Raw genomic sequence first — 14,348 nt, 5'->3', positions numbered from 1 at the left:
TATAGGCCACCACAGAATAAAATATTTTCTTTTATTTTTTTAAATATCATAATTATTTATGTTTTATTCATAGAAAATCAAATATATACATGTTATTATTTACTAATCCTCACTCATATGCTTTCTGCACAGGTTTTCTCAATATTTGCTTCTAAGTAGTGAACTTTTTTTATGCTCTTTTCTTTTTCTTTTTTTATTTTCATTTTTTCACACTTTTCTTTCTTTCGTTCGTTTGTTGAGCACTATATCAAATTTTTAATTTTTGTGACTCGTGTAACGAGCTTTAGGTCAGTGACTCCCAGGCCAGATTACCTTAGGACACCAGATAAGAAGTATCCCTCAGACTTAATTGCTCAAGTCACTAGACCTTCAATTTTCATAGCTCACGTATAGTCTCTGTCATGTGCAATGTCAACACCTAATAGGTTCTCTATAAAGTCCATGTAATAGGCTTTCGGGCTGGTGGCTCCCAAAATAGCTTTAGGGCACCAAGTGTAAACACCCTTCATGCTCTACTTGCTCAAACAAAATAGGCCACATATATCAACTTAGACATAGAAGTGATTTCCTTCATTATCCTTTTCGATATGAGAGTCAAACACTTCAACTTGTGTTTGAGCCCAACTACTAGGGAATACGAAGATACCAAAAAACTAAACGTATGCGCTTTTTTCTTTTTGAGCTCATGAATGCAATGATGTTCATTTGCTTAGTTTTTCAAAAATAAAGCTGTGCATATTCATACTTATAATTCAAAATAAACTCTAACATGCATCTATGATCATTTCTTTGAAATCCACATAAACAACCATGTTTTTCTATATTAATGTAAAAAAAAATAGTGGGGCTTAAAAATTCTTTAAAAATATTAGATTTTGCAAAGCATTCATATAAGATCAAACTCATTCTTTAAAAGCCCAATTTTTATGAGTTGTCATCAAAAGTGCAAGTACAAAGACAAAAAAAATGGGTATGCAAACTACACCCTCCTCCATGCTTGAATGACATTGTCCTCAGTGACACTCTCTCATGCTTGCAAGAAACTGAGTGAATGCATATGAGAACAAAAATGTCTGGGGGAAAAGGGGTAGAAGTCACCTGATCCTTACTATGGAACCTTACCTGATACAACATGTGAATGGTTCTGCATAGATTCCACCTGTCTACCTGTTATGCAACTCTTAAAAATATACCAAAAATGAATGCATACATGCTCTATCATTCACGCTCACGAAAGAAGAAGACTAAAAATGGAAAACTACTAAGACTACTAATAGTACATCACAAATATGGGTTGCCTCCCATAAAGCGCTAAGTTTTACGTCCTAAGTCAGACTGATCTCTGGTAACCCTTTATCGTCCATGAGATCAATGGATGTAAAGTCATGCTTAATCAGAGGTTCTAAGGAAAATAGTATCATCTGTGACACGTTACACTATGTTTCCTCCAACTCTAACCCTATGTACCCTATGAAACCTCTCTAGACTAGCGTGACGAATGAGATTAGTCTTCATATAGAGTTCATTCTCAAAGAATTGAGAGCCATAAATCAAACATCTATATGCATCCAACTATGGATCATAATGCTTCCCTGTGACATCTGTCACTTGGAAGCAGTCATCATGTCATGTCGCTTTATTGGCAGCATCAAAGATATGCAAGCACAAATGCTTGTTGCCAAAAGAAACCTCCATCTCCACAGTATGACAATCTATACGGGCATGAACACTGACCAAGAATGGTCTGCCCAGAATGATGTGGATTTGGTGAGTGGCATCAGTGCCCTCCATATCCAAAATAAGAAAATCGATAAGAAAGTAAAAGTCCTCGACCTTGACTAACACATCTTCCAAGAGTCTTTACGGATGCTTGGTAGACATATCAGTCAACTGCAAGACAGTAGTCGTGGGCTTCAGATCCCCAATCTCAAAAGTGTCATATGAAGAACCCTGCAATATGTTCATGCTTGTCTCAAGATCGAGCAATGCATGCTCGATAGTCATGTTCCCTATAACACACGAGATAATTGGTGCCCTAGATCTTTGAGCTTAGGTGGGCTAAGATCTTTGAGCTTAGGTGGGGCTTGGTGCCAAAACACGAAGCTCACTTGCTCAATCAAGAAGATCGTCTTCGACAACGACTTTGATTTTCTCTTCTGCGTGCAAAGTTCTTTGAGGAACTTTATATAGGCAGGCACTTGCTGGATGGCGTTGAGCAAGGAGATATTTATGTGAACCTGCTTGAACATGTCAAGCATCTCGTGCATGTGTGCCCCCTGCTTGCCGAAATCAATCGGTTTGGCCAAGGTTTGAGGAAAATGGGCTCTGGGAATATACAAAGAAGGCACAAGTTGTTGGCTCTGTCCAGTTCTCATTGGGCCTCGTGAAGGAGATCAAGTGGTCATTAGGTATGGCAGTGAGCTCGCCATTCGACTCTTGAGTAGGGTGGAATGCCTTTCTACTCTGAAGGGTCATAATAGAGTTGGCCTGCTCTTGGTAGGACTCTATGAGGTGCAGACCGTGATACAGGGGTTTCTTACGCATTGGGTTGACGACAGACTAACTCAAGAGGCTTTCCTCGCTTTGCCTGCTCAAGGCCTCAACTAATTGTCCCATCTGAGTCTCTAGCTTTGTTATCGACTGTGTGTGTGAATTGAGGTTGGCCTTAATATCAGAAAAGGCATCGAGCAAATTCTCCTAAAATGATGGGCTTGATGTGAGCGCTTGAGGATAAGACAAACTAAGCTGGGGAGGGGCCTATGGAAATGTGGGACGTGGGTAACCTTGTAGGAGGTTACCTGTCTGCGCTATGTCTGGGGAAGCATGTGGGGGTGGCTCTTATGGATTTCTCTACGAAAAGTTGAGATGATTTTGCCATCCGAGGTTATAGATAGGTGCATAAGGGTTGTGCACTGGTTTGGCGAAACCTTAGACAACTTTCACTTGCTCCTGAACGAATTCAGGATAGAGTGGTGTTGTCGGACACTCAGAAACAAAGTGTGCAGTGCTAGCGTATTTTTTGAGGAATTTTTGTAAATTTTTGCATTTTTTCTTATTGAATGGTAAATCAAAATTTTAAATTTTGGGTTGGCATTGTGTTATAGTGCTTGTAGGATTTAGAAAAAATACTAAGTATAAGAAAATATCCCTACACGACCAAGGGTCTCATCGACCCCATTGAGTTTTGAATTTTTCCAAAAATATTTTTGAAGAATTCGAATTAACCCCTTAAAGAATATTTAAATAAATGAAAGTTAAAAAATTTATAGATGAAATCTATTTATACTTAAGCCTAATTTGAATTTCATTTAGTGTCATTTCATGTAATTTCATATTTGTATTTTTATAAAATTTTATTTGAATTTAATTTGAATTAATTAGGAATTTTATTTAGTGGGATGAAACTCAAGAATTAATTAAATTATATAATTTGGTAGGAGTCCATAGATGGGTTGTCCCGTCCTATGTGGCACTCCAATTTAACCTTAAAAAAAAAATAAGAAACTTGAAAATAAAACTTACCAAATAACAAGGTTTGTAATTAAAAGTCAAAGTTTCTTTTTTTTTAAAACATGGTCCCATAAAGGGGGATGTCACTTTAGAGGAAGTTTAGGAATAGAATGGGCTGGACCAAGGAAGAAAGAAGGAAAGAAAGGAAAAATGAAATAAGAAAAATAAATAAATAAATAAAGAAAAAAAATAGTGAACTTGCTTGCCAAACAAGCAAGTTGCAAATAGGAATGGGGGTCAACCAGCCCTATGGGTATTTATACAATATAATACATATATAGTATATACTATACTATACATGATATATATTATTTAACCTATGCTAACAAAAAAAAGTAAGAGAATAAAAAAAAGTGAAATTCTTTGGAAAATAAAAATTAACCTCAATCTAAGATCAAGGGCTAGGATTAACTCCAGCCCTTGACCCAAGCCCTAAATATTATAAATATAGAGGAGGGGCTCACTCCCCCCTATTTGCTCCCCTTTGTTTTTTTTTCTAAACATTTTTTTCCTTCTCCAAAATCCCTTTTCTTCTATCCTTTGCCCACACCAAACCCTTGGTGTTTTCACCCTTTGCTCAACAAAATTTAGGGCTTATCTTCTAGGAAGAATTCAAAATCAACCCCTTGTCCTTAAGTCCAATATAGATTTTTACAGATTTTTTTATGCAACTTATCAAAATTTGATTCAAGTCCTCATACCCGATTTTAGAGAAAATTGGTTTTTAGAGGGGTTAAAAACCCCTTTCTAATTCATATTTTGACAACCTTAAGCCAAAACCACATGTAGGAGGCTTAGTTTAGGGTCTCTCCTCATGAAAATTTAGAAGAATTTGTGCCTACAAATTCTATTTTACGTGTAGAGTATAAAACCCCCTACCTTTTGGGTGAAAATTGGTCCTACGCGGGTAGATAGCTCTTCTAACACGAACCGACCATTCAGCACAAACAAGGGCCTCACTCATGACCTCCTTATGCTCCTCACACGAATGTGGATGCCTCCCTTACTACGCCAAGGGTAAAAACACCAAGGGTTTAGTGTCAGAAAAAGTGAGAAGAAAAGAGATTTTGGAAAAGGGGAAGAAGGTTTAGAAAAAAAACAAAGTGGAGCAAATAAGGGGGGGCGTGAGCCCCTCCTCTATATTTATAATGTTTAGGGCTTGGGTCAAGAGCTGGAGTTAATCCTAGCCCTTGATCTTAGAGGTAGAATAGTTTCAATTTTTCAAAGATTTTCACTTTCCTCTTTTTTTTATTCTCCTTTTTTTTGTTAGCATAGGTTGCATAATATATATTATGTATAGTATTTTATGTACTATATATGTATTATATTGTATAAATACGCATAGAGCTGGTCGACCCCCATGGGTTGGCCCCCTTTCTTATTTGCAACTTGCTTGCTTGGCAAGCAAGTTGACTGTTTTTTTTACTTATTTATTTACTTTTTCTTCTTTCCTTTCTTTCTTTCTTTCTTTTTTTCTTTCTTTCTTTCTTCCTTGGTCCAGCCCATTCTCTTCCTAGACTTCCTCTAGGGTGATGCCCCACCTTATGAGGCCTTGTTTTGAAAAAAAGGAAACTTTGACATTTAATTACAAACCTTGTCATTTGTTAAGTTTTTTTTTCAAGTTTTTTTATTTTTTTTAAAGGTTAAATTGGAGTGTCACATAGGATGGGATGACCCACCTATGGACTCTTACCAAATTATATAATTTAATTAATTCTTGAGTTCCATTCCACTAAATGAAATTCCTAATTAATTCAAATGAAATTATATAAAAATTCAAATATGAAATTACATGAAATGACATTAAATGAAATTCGAATTAGGCTTAAGTGTAAATAGATTTCATCTATAAATTTCCAAACTTTTATTTATTTTAAATATTCCTTAAGGGCTTAATTCAAATTCTTCAGAAATAATTTCTGAAAAATTCAAAACTCAATAGGGTCTATGAGACCCTTGGGCGTGTAGGGATATTTTCTCATACTTAGAATTTTTTCTAAATCCTACAAACCCTATAACACAATGCCAACCCAAAATTTAAAATTTTTATTTATCATTCAATAAGAAAAAATGCAAAAATTCATGAAAATTCTTCGAAAAATTATGAGTATAACATCCAACCCCCCTTTAAAAAAAATTAGCATCAAAATTTGGTTAAGGTTACGTGCCAAATAGGTGTGGATGTTTCACTCTCATATCTGTCTCGAGCTCCCAAGTACACTCTTCGAGCCCATGGTGCTGCCATCGAACTTTCATGAGGGGGATCGTCTTATGCACCTGCTCACGCCGATCTACTATCTCAATATGACATTCCTCAAATGTAAGATCCTTCTATACCTTGACCTCATCGTACTGAATGACATGCGTAGGGTTCAACATATACCTTCTCAACATTGACACGTAAAAAACATCATGGAAGCTCGAGAACTAAAGTGGAAGTGCTAGTCTATATGTTGTGCCTCTGATCCTCTCGATGATGATGAAATATCCTACATACCTCAGACTCAACTTTCCTTTCTTGTCAAACCGAAACACACTCTTCATAAGCGATACTCTGACAAGTACATGGTCTTTCATATTGAATGTGACCTATTGGTGCTTCGGATTTGCGTAGCTCTTCTAACGACTCTGAGTGGTCAGAAGTCTCTTACGAATCAACTGTACCAGATTCGTGTAGTATTGCAGAACTATAGGTGATTCAATTACTCAATTACCAACCACACTCTAACAATCTGAAGACCTATAAAGTCGCCCATACAACACCTCATAGAGAGCCATGTTGATACTCGAATGATAGTTGTTATTGTAGGCGAACTTAGCTAGCTTCAGATGCTTACTGCAATCCCCTTTCCACTCTAAAACATATGATCGTAGCATATCCTCTAAGGTCATGATGGTCTTGTCTGCATGTCAAATGCCATACTGAACTCAAGCTTTGTTCCAAAAGCTTTCTGAAGTTGCCCCCAAAACTTTGACATAAACCTCATATCTCTATCTAAGATAATCGAAAAAGGTACTCCAAATAACCTGACGATCTCGTTGACATACAAATCCGCCAGGCTCTCTAGTATCTGATTCGCCTTGGTTGGTAGAAAGTGTGTTGACTTCGTAAGACGATCCATAATCACCCAAATAGTATCATACTGCTAGGGTGTCCAGGGTAGACCTATCACAAAGTCCATGATAATGTCTTCCCACTTCCACTACAGAATCTCAATCGTCTGCAATATGTCGTCAGGTCTCTAATGCTCTATCTTGACTTACTGGCAGACCAAGCACCTCGATATATACTCAACAATGTCTCTCTTCATGTCGTGTCACCAGTAGTTCCTCTGAAAGTCTTTATACATCTTCGTGGTCCATAGATGTATAGTGAATCTGGTCTGATGTACCTCGTCTAGAAACTCTTTTATCAACTGAGGATCTTCTGGTACCCAAAGCCTCTAGCTATATAAGATACTTTCATTCTCCTCCAGATGCAAAGTTGTCTCATCCTGCTTGCACGTTGCAACCATCTTCATGAATCCTGGGTCATCTTTTTGCTGAGTGATGATCCAGTCTATAAGCTCTATCTTCACTACTGAACTGTAATCTAAATGTAACCTAAATCTATGTCAAATGGTCTCCAATCAATCAAATCCTCAAGCAGTCTACATTTGCTGCTAATCATGCTCACAAGGCTTCCTCACTTTCTACTCAAAGCATTAGCCACTACATTGGCCTTCCCTGGGTGGTATGATATAGAGAAGTCATAGTCCTTTAAAAACTCTAACCACCGCATCTGCCTCATGTTCAAGACTTTTTGCGAGAAAATATATTTGAGGCTCTTATGATCAGAGAAAACCTCAAACTGCTCTCCGTACAAGTAATTCTGCCAAACCTTAAGTGCAAAGACTACTACTGCAAGCTCCAAGTCGTGTGTGGGGTAATTTTGCTCATGCACTTTTAGTTGGCATGAAGCGTATGCTATAACCTTGTCATGCTATATAAACACACATCTCAATCCAGTACCTGATGCATCATTATAAACCACAAAGCCTCCATGTCCTAAAGGCAATGTGAGTACGAGGGTTGTAGTAAGCCTCTTCTTCAGCTCTTGAAAACACTTTTCGCACCACTGAGTCCAAACAAACTTGATTCCTTTACGAAGCAGTTTTGTTATCGGTGTAGCGATTTTTGAGAAATTCTGAATAAATCTTCAGTAGTATCTTCCAAGTACAAGAAAACTGTGAATATCTAATATGCTCTTAGGGTGTTTTCAGTCTAAGTCCGCTTCTACCTAGATCCAAGCTTAAGATTAAGCAAATCAAAATAAGGATCCAAACATTTTTCCTCAAACATAGTTGTTGAGGTGCATGACCTTATCAAGGTCTACTGACGCCCCCCGTCTTTGGAGATCATGTGTCCCAAAAGCATGGCCTGCTTTAGCCATAATTCATACTTTGAGAATTTAGCATATAAGTGATATTGTCAGAGTGTCTCTAAGACAATCCTCAAGTGCTCTCTATGGTCTTCTTCGCTGTCTGAGTAGATCAAGATATCATCTATGAACACGATCACGAGCAGATCCAGATAGGGCCAAAAGATCTGATTCATCAGATCCATAAACATTGTTGGAGCATTTGTTAGCCTGAAGGGCATCACCAAGAACTCGTAATGGTCATACCGTGTCCTAAAAGTTGTCCTATGCATATCTGAATCCTTGATCCTCAATTGGTGATAACCCGATCAAAGATTTATATTGGAGAGGACCTTGACATCCTAAAGTTGATCGAACAAGTCATCTATTCGTGAGAGATGATACTTGTTCTTGTTCGTCACCTGATTTAGCATGCGATAGTCAATACACAAGTGCATCGACTCATCATTCTTCTTGACAAACAAGACTGGAGTACCCCATGGTGAAACTCTTGGCCGAATAAAGCCCTTGTGCATCAATTCTTGCAACTACTTCTTCAGTTCCTCCAATTCCGCAAGGGCCATGCGATAAGAAGCTCTAGATATTGGAGTCGTACTAAGCACTAACTCTATGATAAAATCGACTTCTCTAGCGGATGGTATGCCTGACGAGTCATCTGCATACTCACAAACCACGTCCAAGTCCTCCATTAGGGTCGTACTGGAATCTATCAAAGATATGTTGGCCAAGATGACCTCACAACCCTTTTTTATGTATTTAACATAATTAAATACAGTAACATTTAACATGTATTGCAAAGATCTCACATGAGCATATAATTGTAAAATTTAACTTCTATTAGTCATTCATTCAAACATAAGCAACTCAGATCACATGAGCATAATTAAAAATACATAAACAATTAAAAATGCTCTCGTGAGAACTTTGTAATACATGTTAGTTGTTGTTGTATTTAATTATGTTAACTGCATGGAAAAGGGTTGTGAGGCCTTCTTGGCTAGCGTATCATTGATAGATTCCAGTACGACCCTGATGGAGGACTTGAACATAGTTTGTAAGTAAGCAAATATCTTCCTAGATGACTTACCAGTTATACCACCTGCTAGAGAGGTCGATTTCGCCATAGACTTGGTGACTGGTACAACTCCAATATCCAGAGCTCCTTATCGCATGGCCCCTGCAGAATTGAAAGAACTGAAGAAGCATTTGTAAGAATTGATGGACAAGGGCTTTATTCAGCCAAGCGTTTCACCATGGTATGCTCCAGTTTTGTTCGTCAAGAAGAAAGATGGGTCGATGCGCTTGTGTATTGACTATCGCATACTGAATCGGGTGATGATCAAGAACAAGTACCTTCTTTTTGTAGTCTTTGTAACAATCGAAAAAAGTTGAGTTTTTGTGAGTCTGGAATCGATTTAGAAATCGACTCGCTATTTGTTGCGAAAACTATGCGTATATGTGTGTGCTATTTCGAATAAATGTTTAGCTGCTATGAAATGTTTAAATTATGAGTTTGCTATAGAGAATTAAAGTATCCACTTATGAGACACAAACTGACCCATGCACTTAGGCATGAGCTCGTCTTCTAGTCTATAACAAATAAATGGACTAAACTTATCGTTATGCGAATTGATGCATACTTTATGTGACAATGCATGTTGTATTTTTTTGACATGTTATTGACATATATATGTTGTTAAGTTAACTATTGTTTAGGTGCATTTAGCTGTAAAAGAAGTCTGTTATTTTTCCTAGTGCACGAGGGCTTCAAACTCGAAATGAATTATGTTTATGTACCCTTATAGAGCCCAATGATCAATTGCATAATTTAAGAAACTAAGCATGCTAAAATTTATGCTTATAACTACTATGTACATTATATGAATGATGTGAATGACTGGATGCATCTAATGTTTAAAGAAATTTCATTTTCCTGTTTATACATTCATGCATAATTTTGAAAGGAATGAATCATTTGCTATGATCTTGAACTAAAGGTTTTAAAAATGCATCCCTAGGCCCTGAAGTGACCAAATTTATTGATTGAGAGTGTTAAATGAGCGTTGCATATAAAACAAATAATCAAAAGATAAACATGTAACACTTAATGAGTGATACTCACTAAGAGAAGGTGAGTGGTACTAATTTGGCTTCGTGGGTATCGAATTGAGCATGGAAGGTTGCTTCTCCTCAACCACGAAGATAGAGAAACTATCTACATTCGACTACAACGTGGATGTACAAAATCTCATGAGTAAAGTTTGATGCATCGGGTTGATAGTGTGAAAACTTCTCTCACTCTCTGCATTCCTTACCTAGCACTGCGAATGGTGCTCGGCAAGGATAAAGTCACCCTTTGATTGAAAATACCGCTTGCACCGTGACATTGACCCAGGACTTCTGCCTGTATTTGAACTTACAGGGTTCTGAAAAACTTTAATCTAATTTATTGCATATTAGATAGGTATGATATGTATTATATAATAAAGAAAATGTAATTAAAGATAAGAATTGGTTCATGCATGAAAATCGACTTCTGCATTGGTAAGTGCATGCATTTTTAATTGTTCATGCATTTATAATTGTTTAAATTTGAATGATTGACTGATAAATGATAAATTTCACAATTATAGGCTTACATGAAGTATTTACAATACCTGTTATATTTTATTGTATTTAATTGTGTTAAATGCATGAAAAGTTGATGAAATTTCTGCTTACGTATTTTGATTTACATGTTTAGTATAACTCTACCCTACTGAGATAATTTTTGTCTGACCATATGATTTTAATATTTTTTAGGAAGTGAGTGAGTTCACGTGCGATCACTACAAGAAAAACGTGGATTAGCGACGAATATTTTGCGATGGATTTTTTCTGTTGCACATGTGCGACGGATTAGCGAGAGAAAACTATTCGTCGCTAACATTCAAAATATTTACAAAATTAGCGACGAAAATATCTCCCTCGTAATTTCGTCACTAATGAGCGACACAAATTTTCCATCGCCAAACACTACAAGAAAAAATGGTAATTAGCGACGATATTAGTGAGGGAATTATTCTGTAGCTAATCTGTCACTAATTAGCAACAGATTAGCGAGGAAATTTTTCCGTCGCTAATCTGTCTTTAATTAGCAACGAAAAAATTCCCTCGCTAATCCCTCGTTAATTTTCAATTTAAACCGTCCCATTTGAGGCACGAAATTTTCCCTCTCTCCTTGTTTGAAATTTTTTGATTTAAACTGTCTCCCACCACTCCCCCTGCGAGGTCCTCCGCTCCTTCAAGGAGCTCCGCCGGCTCTATATCGAGCTCCTCGACGGCAAGCTCGGCATCGACGACGGTGCCCTCCTCAAGTGAAAGGCCGAGTTCGGGAGCTCACTCGAGAGTGGCGCCATCCTCGTCGCCCCCTCCTTCCGCCGGTGGCCCGCTACTGGCTACGATCTCCCCATCGATCCCGCCATTGAAGCCGAGAGGGACCCCAATTGCGGCCCTGAGGACCAAGGAGGCATCCCAGAGTCATTTTACATGAACGACGGACTGAAGCTGCGCGTCGTCTGGACGATCACCTCGTTGATCGTCGCCTTTATCAGAGAGTGTGCCAGAGAGCACGCCAGAGAGCATGTCGGTTCTGTGCAAAAGACCTTAGAGTGGCGGGCCGGGTCACTCAGGTGCAATGCATGTGTGGTGTGGTAAAAGTCCGGCCTATTGCCGCAGGAATATCGCCGGACAGGGAGCAATTTTTTGTTGTTAATTTTTTTTTAAAATTTAGCGACGGATATTATCCGTCGCTAATTTAAAATAGCGACGGACTCGCGATGGATAATATCTGTCGCTAATTTAAATAATGACGTACTCGCAATGAATCATGTTCGTCGCTAATCTGTCGTAAATTAGCGACAGACGTAGCGACAACTAAGTTCTATCGCTAATTAGCGACTAGAATTATGCGACGGATGCTATCCATCGTTAATCTGTCGTCAATTCATTGCTAAACTGTTTAACAACGGATTAGAGACGGATTAGCGACAGATAGTGTCCGTCGCTAATCCCCATTTTCTTGTAGTGGATGGCGGGAGGTTGCAACGAGGATCGAGCCATATCTTTTGACAAACCTCTGATGTTTTGAATTGAGAGCATTTTAAATATCTCAAAGACTCTAATAGTTGATTTAATTTGTTAATGGACATTTATATTTAATTTGAATATGTATGAACATTTGATTTAATTTATAAGTGTTTAATTTTTTAATTAAATATATGTATGAATGTGAAGTAATGTGCCAAGTTTTAGTCTTGATTGATTTTTTTGCTATAATTTTATAAAAGAATTCAATAGTATTTCAAATTTTTTTTTTTATGATTTTTAGGATTTAAAAATTAAGGTGTTACATGGGTAGTAGTGGTGAGGAGATGGGTAGTGGGGAGTGAACCTATATTCCTCCATCTCTCTTCATGAAAGAATGTTTTCTATCAAAAAATATATTTTTTAAAAACTATGTCGGAGAAAAATTCTTTCTTTTAAAAGGGTCAGAAAAATCATACAATTTTTTTTATTTTATATCACTTTTCCTACCTTGTTTTCACTTCTAAAAGTGTGCCATGTGATGGCATCCAACCCTCTCTTGAGATGATGTCAACCTTGAATTGGGTATGGCTCATTTGTCAAAAAAACATTAATGAAGCCTGAGCCGGGCCCGACAAAGTATTCAAGCTCGAATCAGGTCTGCCGCATTTGGGAAAAACATTGGACACGACAGGCTCAGATGGATCCCAATTATAGCTTTTTATACGTCGGTTCAGGCTTGGGCCTGGGTATAAGTCGGGCGTGGACCTGGGCAGGGTCAGATAAGATGGTGGTATGAGTGGACCCACATAGCAATAAAATTTGATAATATTATGACAATCCCACGTGTGCCCACTTAGAATGGAATTTTACAGAGTGGCAACGTGACAGTATGACTAGGTGCCAACACTTTATTTTGATACAAGTATTCCTTTCATGATTCGTTGGAGAATGTCAACGTTATGGGTTCGGGTTGGATATTGGATAACCTTAATTTGTTTATTCACTATTCAGGCTCTTCACGCTCTAAGCTGATGGTTCTACACAGATGCAAGGGAGGACATCAGGCTGGCCTGACCCAGGACTCATTAGGGCTTGACAGGCTTGAGCAAACTCAGCTCCCCCCTCCCCCCTCAGCGAGGGTTCTAGCCAAGTTCAGAAAGGTTTTGGGTCATGCTGGTCCGGACCCTCTAAGCCCAACTAGCTAAATGGGTCAGGCAGGGTGAGGCCCTTTACATATTCACATTGTGTTTTGAATCACGTGATTATGGCATGTAAGTAAGGGTGTCAAGGGGTGGGGTTTGGTTCAGACCCAGGTGAAACTAGACTTGGACCAGATTTTTGGGTATGGTATCGGGTTCAGACCTGAGTCTAATCGGGTCTATTATAAGAGAAGCCATATCCAGACCGATAAGAACTATATGAACCAGACCCGGACCATACCCAGTTAAATAATATTTTTTATCATTTTTATATTGAAAAATTACGGGTCTTAATCGGAACTCAGGTCGGACCCGGGTCTGGTATAAAATTTTACAAACTATACCCGGGTCCATGTATTAATCAGACCTTCGGGCCCGAACTTGGTCTTAATCGGGTCTTCTTATTTGTCACTATACCCGGACCCTATATTTGGTCCGGGTAAACCAGACCCGTTCACACCCAAGTAGATTTATTAAAGACTTTAAAAATCAATGGTCCAAATGTACCAAAACTTTATGGCTTGAAGATCATGTTTTTATATTGAAAAAGTACGGTTCAAGATTCCAATTTTAGCAAACAAATTATGCTAAACACATTTATGAGGTTAAATTGACTCAAAATAAACTTGCATCTATGATTTTCAGCTCAATAGTTCCATCCCTTCATTAGTACAATGAGGTTTAGCATGGTTAACTTTTAGATTTTTTTCTTAGTGTAAATATAAAAAAAACTCCACTCAAGATGAGCTCGAGTTTGTCTTGGAACTGTATATTTCTTAACAAACCAATCTTGAGCAACTTAAAACTCGGATTTGGCTTGGCTTGGCTTGGTTTGTTTAAAATTCAACAAGTCAGGAATATCGTTCTCATCAATTTCTCGATGAGATAAAATCTTGGGATATTTCTAATTATAGTTTTTTTTTAGAAAATCTCAAAAAAGTTAACATGTATATACAAAGTACATGTAAATTCGTAGATAAAAGTATATCACAAATATTGCAACAATTATTTTAATGCAGTAATATCGTAGTAAAAACACGACATTTTGAAAACGCATTGTTTGGAAAATACCTTTTTTATTTTTTAAATTTCAAAGCATCAACGATATTTATGAGTCTATGACATGTTTCCTAAAACTGGAGCTGCGAACG

This window comes from Nuphar pumila, chromosome 5 (genome assembly GCF_984573655.1).
Source record: "Nuphar pumila chromosome 5, dmNupPumi1.hap1.1, whole genome shotgun sequence".
In the NCBI taxonomy this organism is placed as follows: domain Eukaryota; kingdom Viridiplantae; phylum Streptophyta; class Magnoliopsida; order Nymphaeales; family Nymphaeaceae; genus Nuphar; species Nuphar pumila.
The sequence above is the reverse complement of the archived record's forward strand: the minus strand, read 5'-3'. Positions refer to the sequence as shown.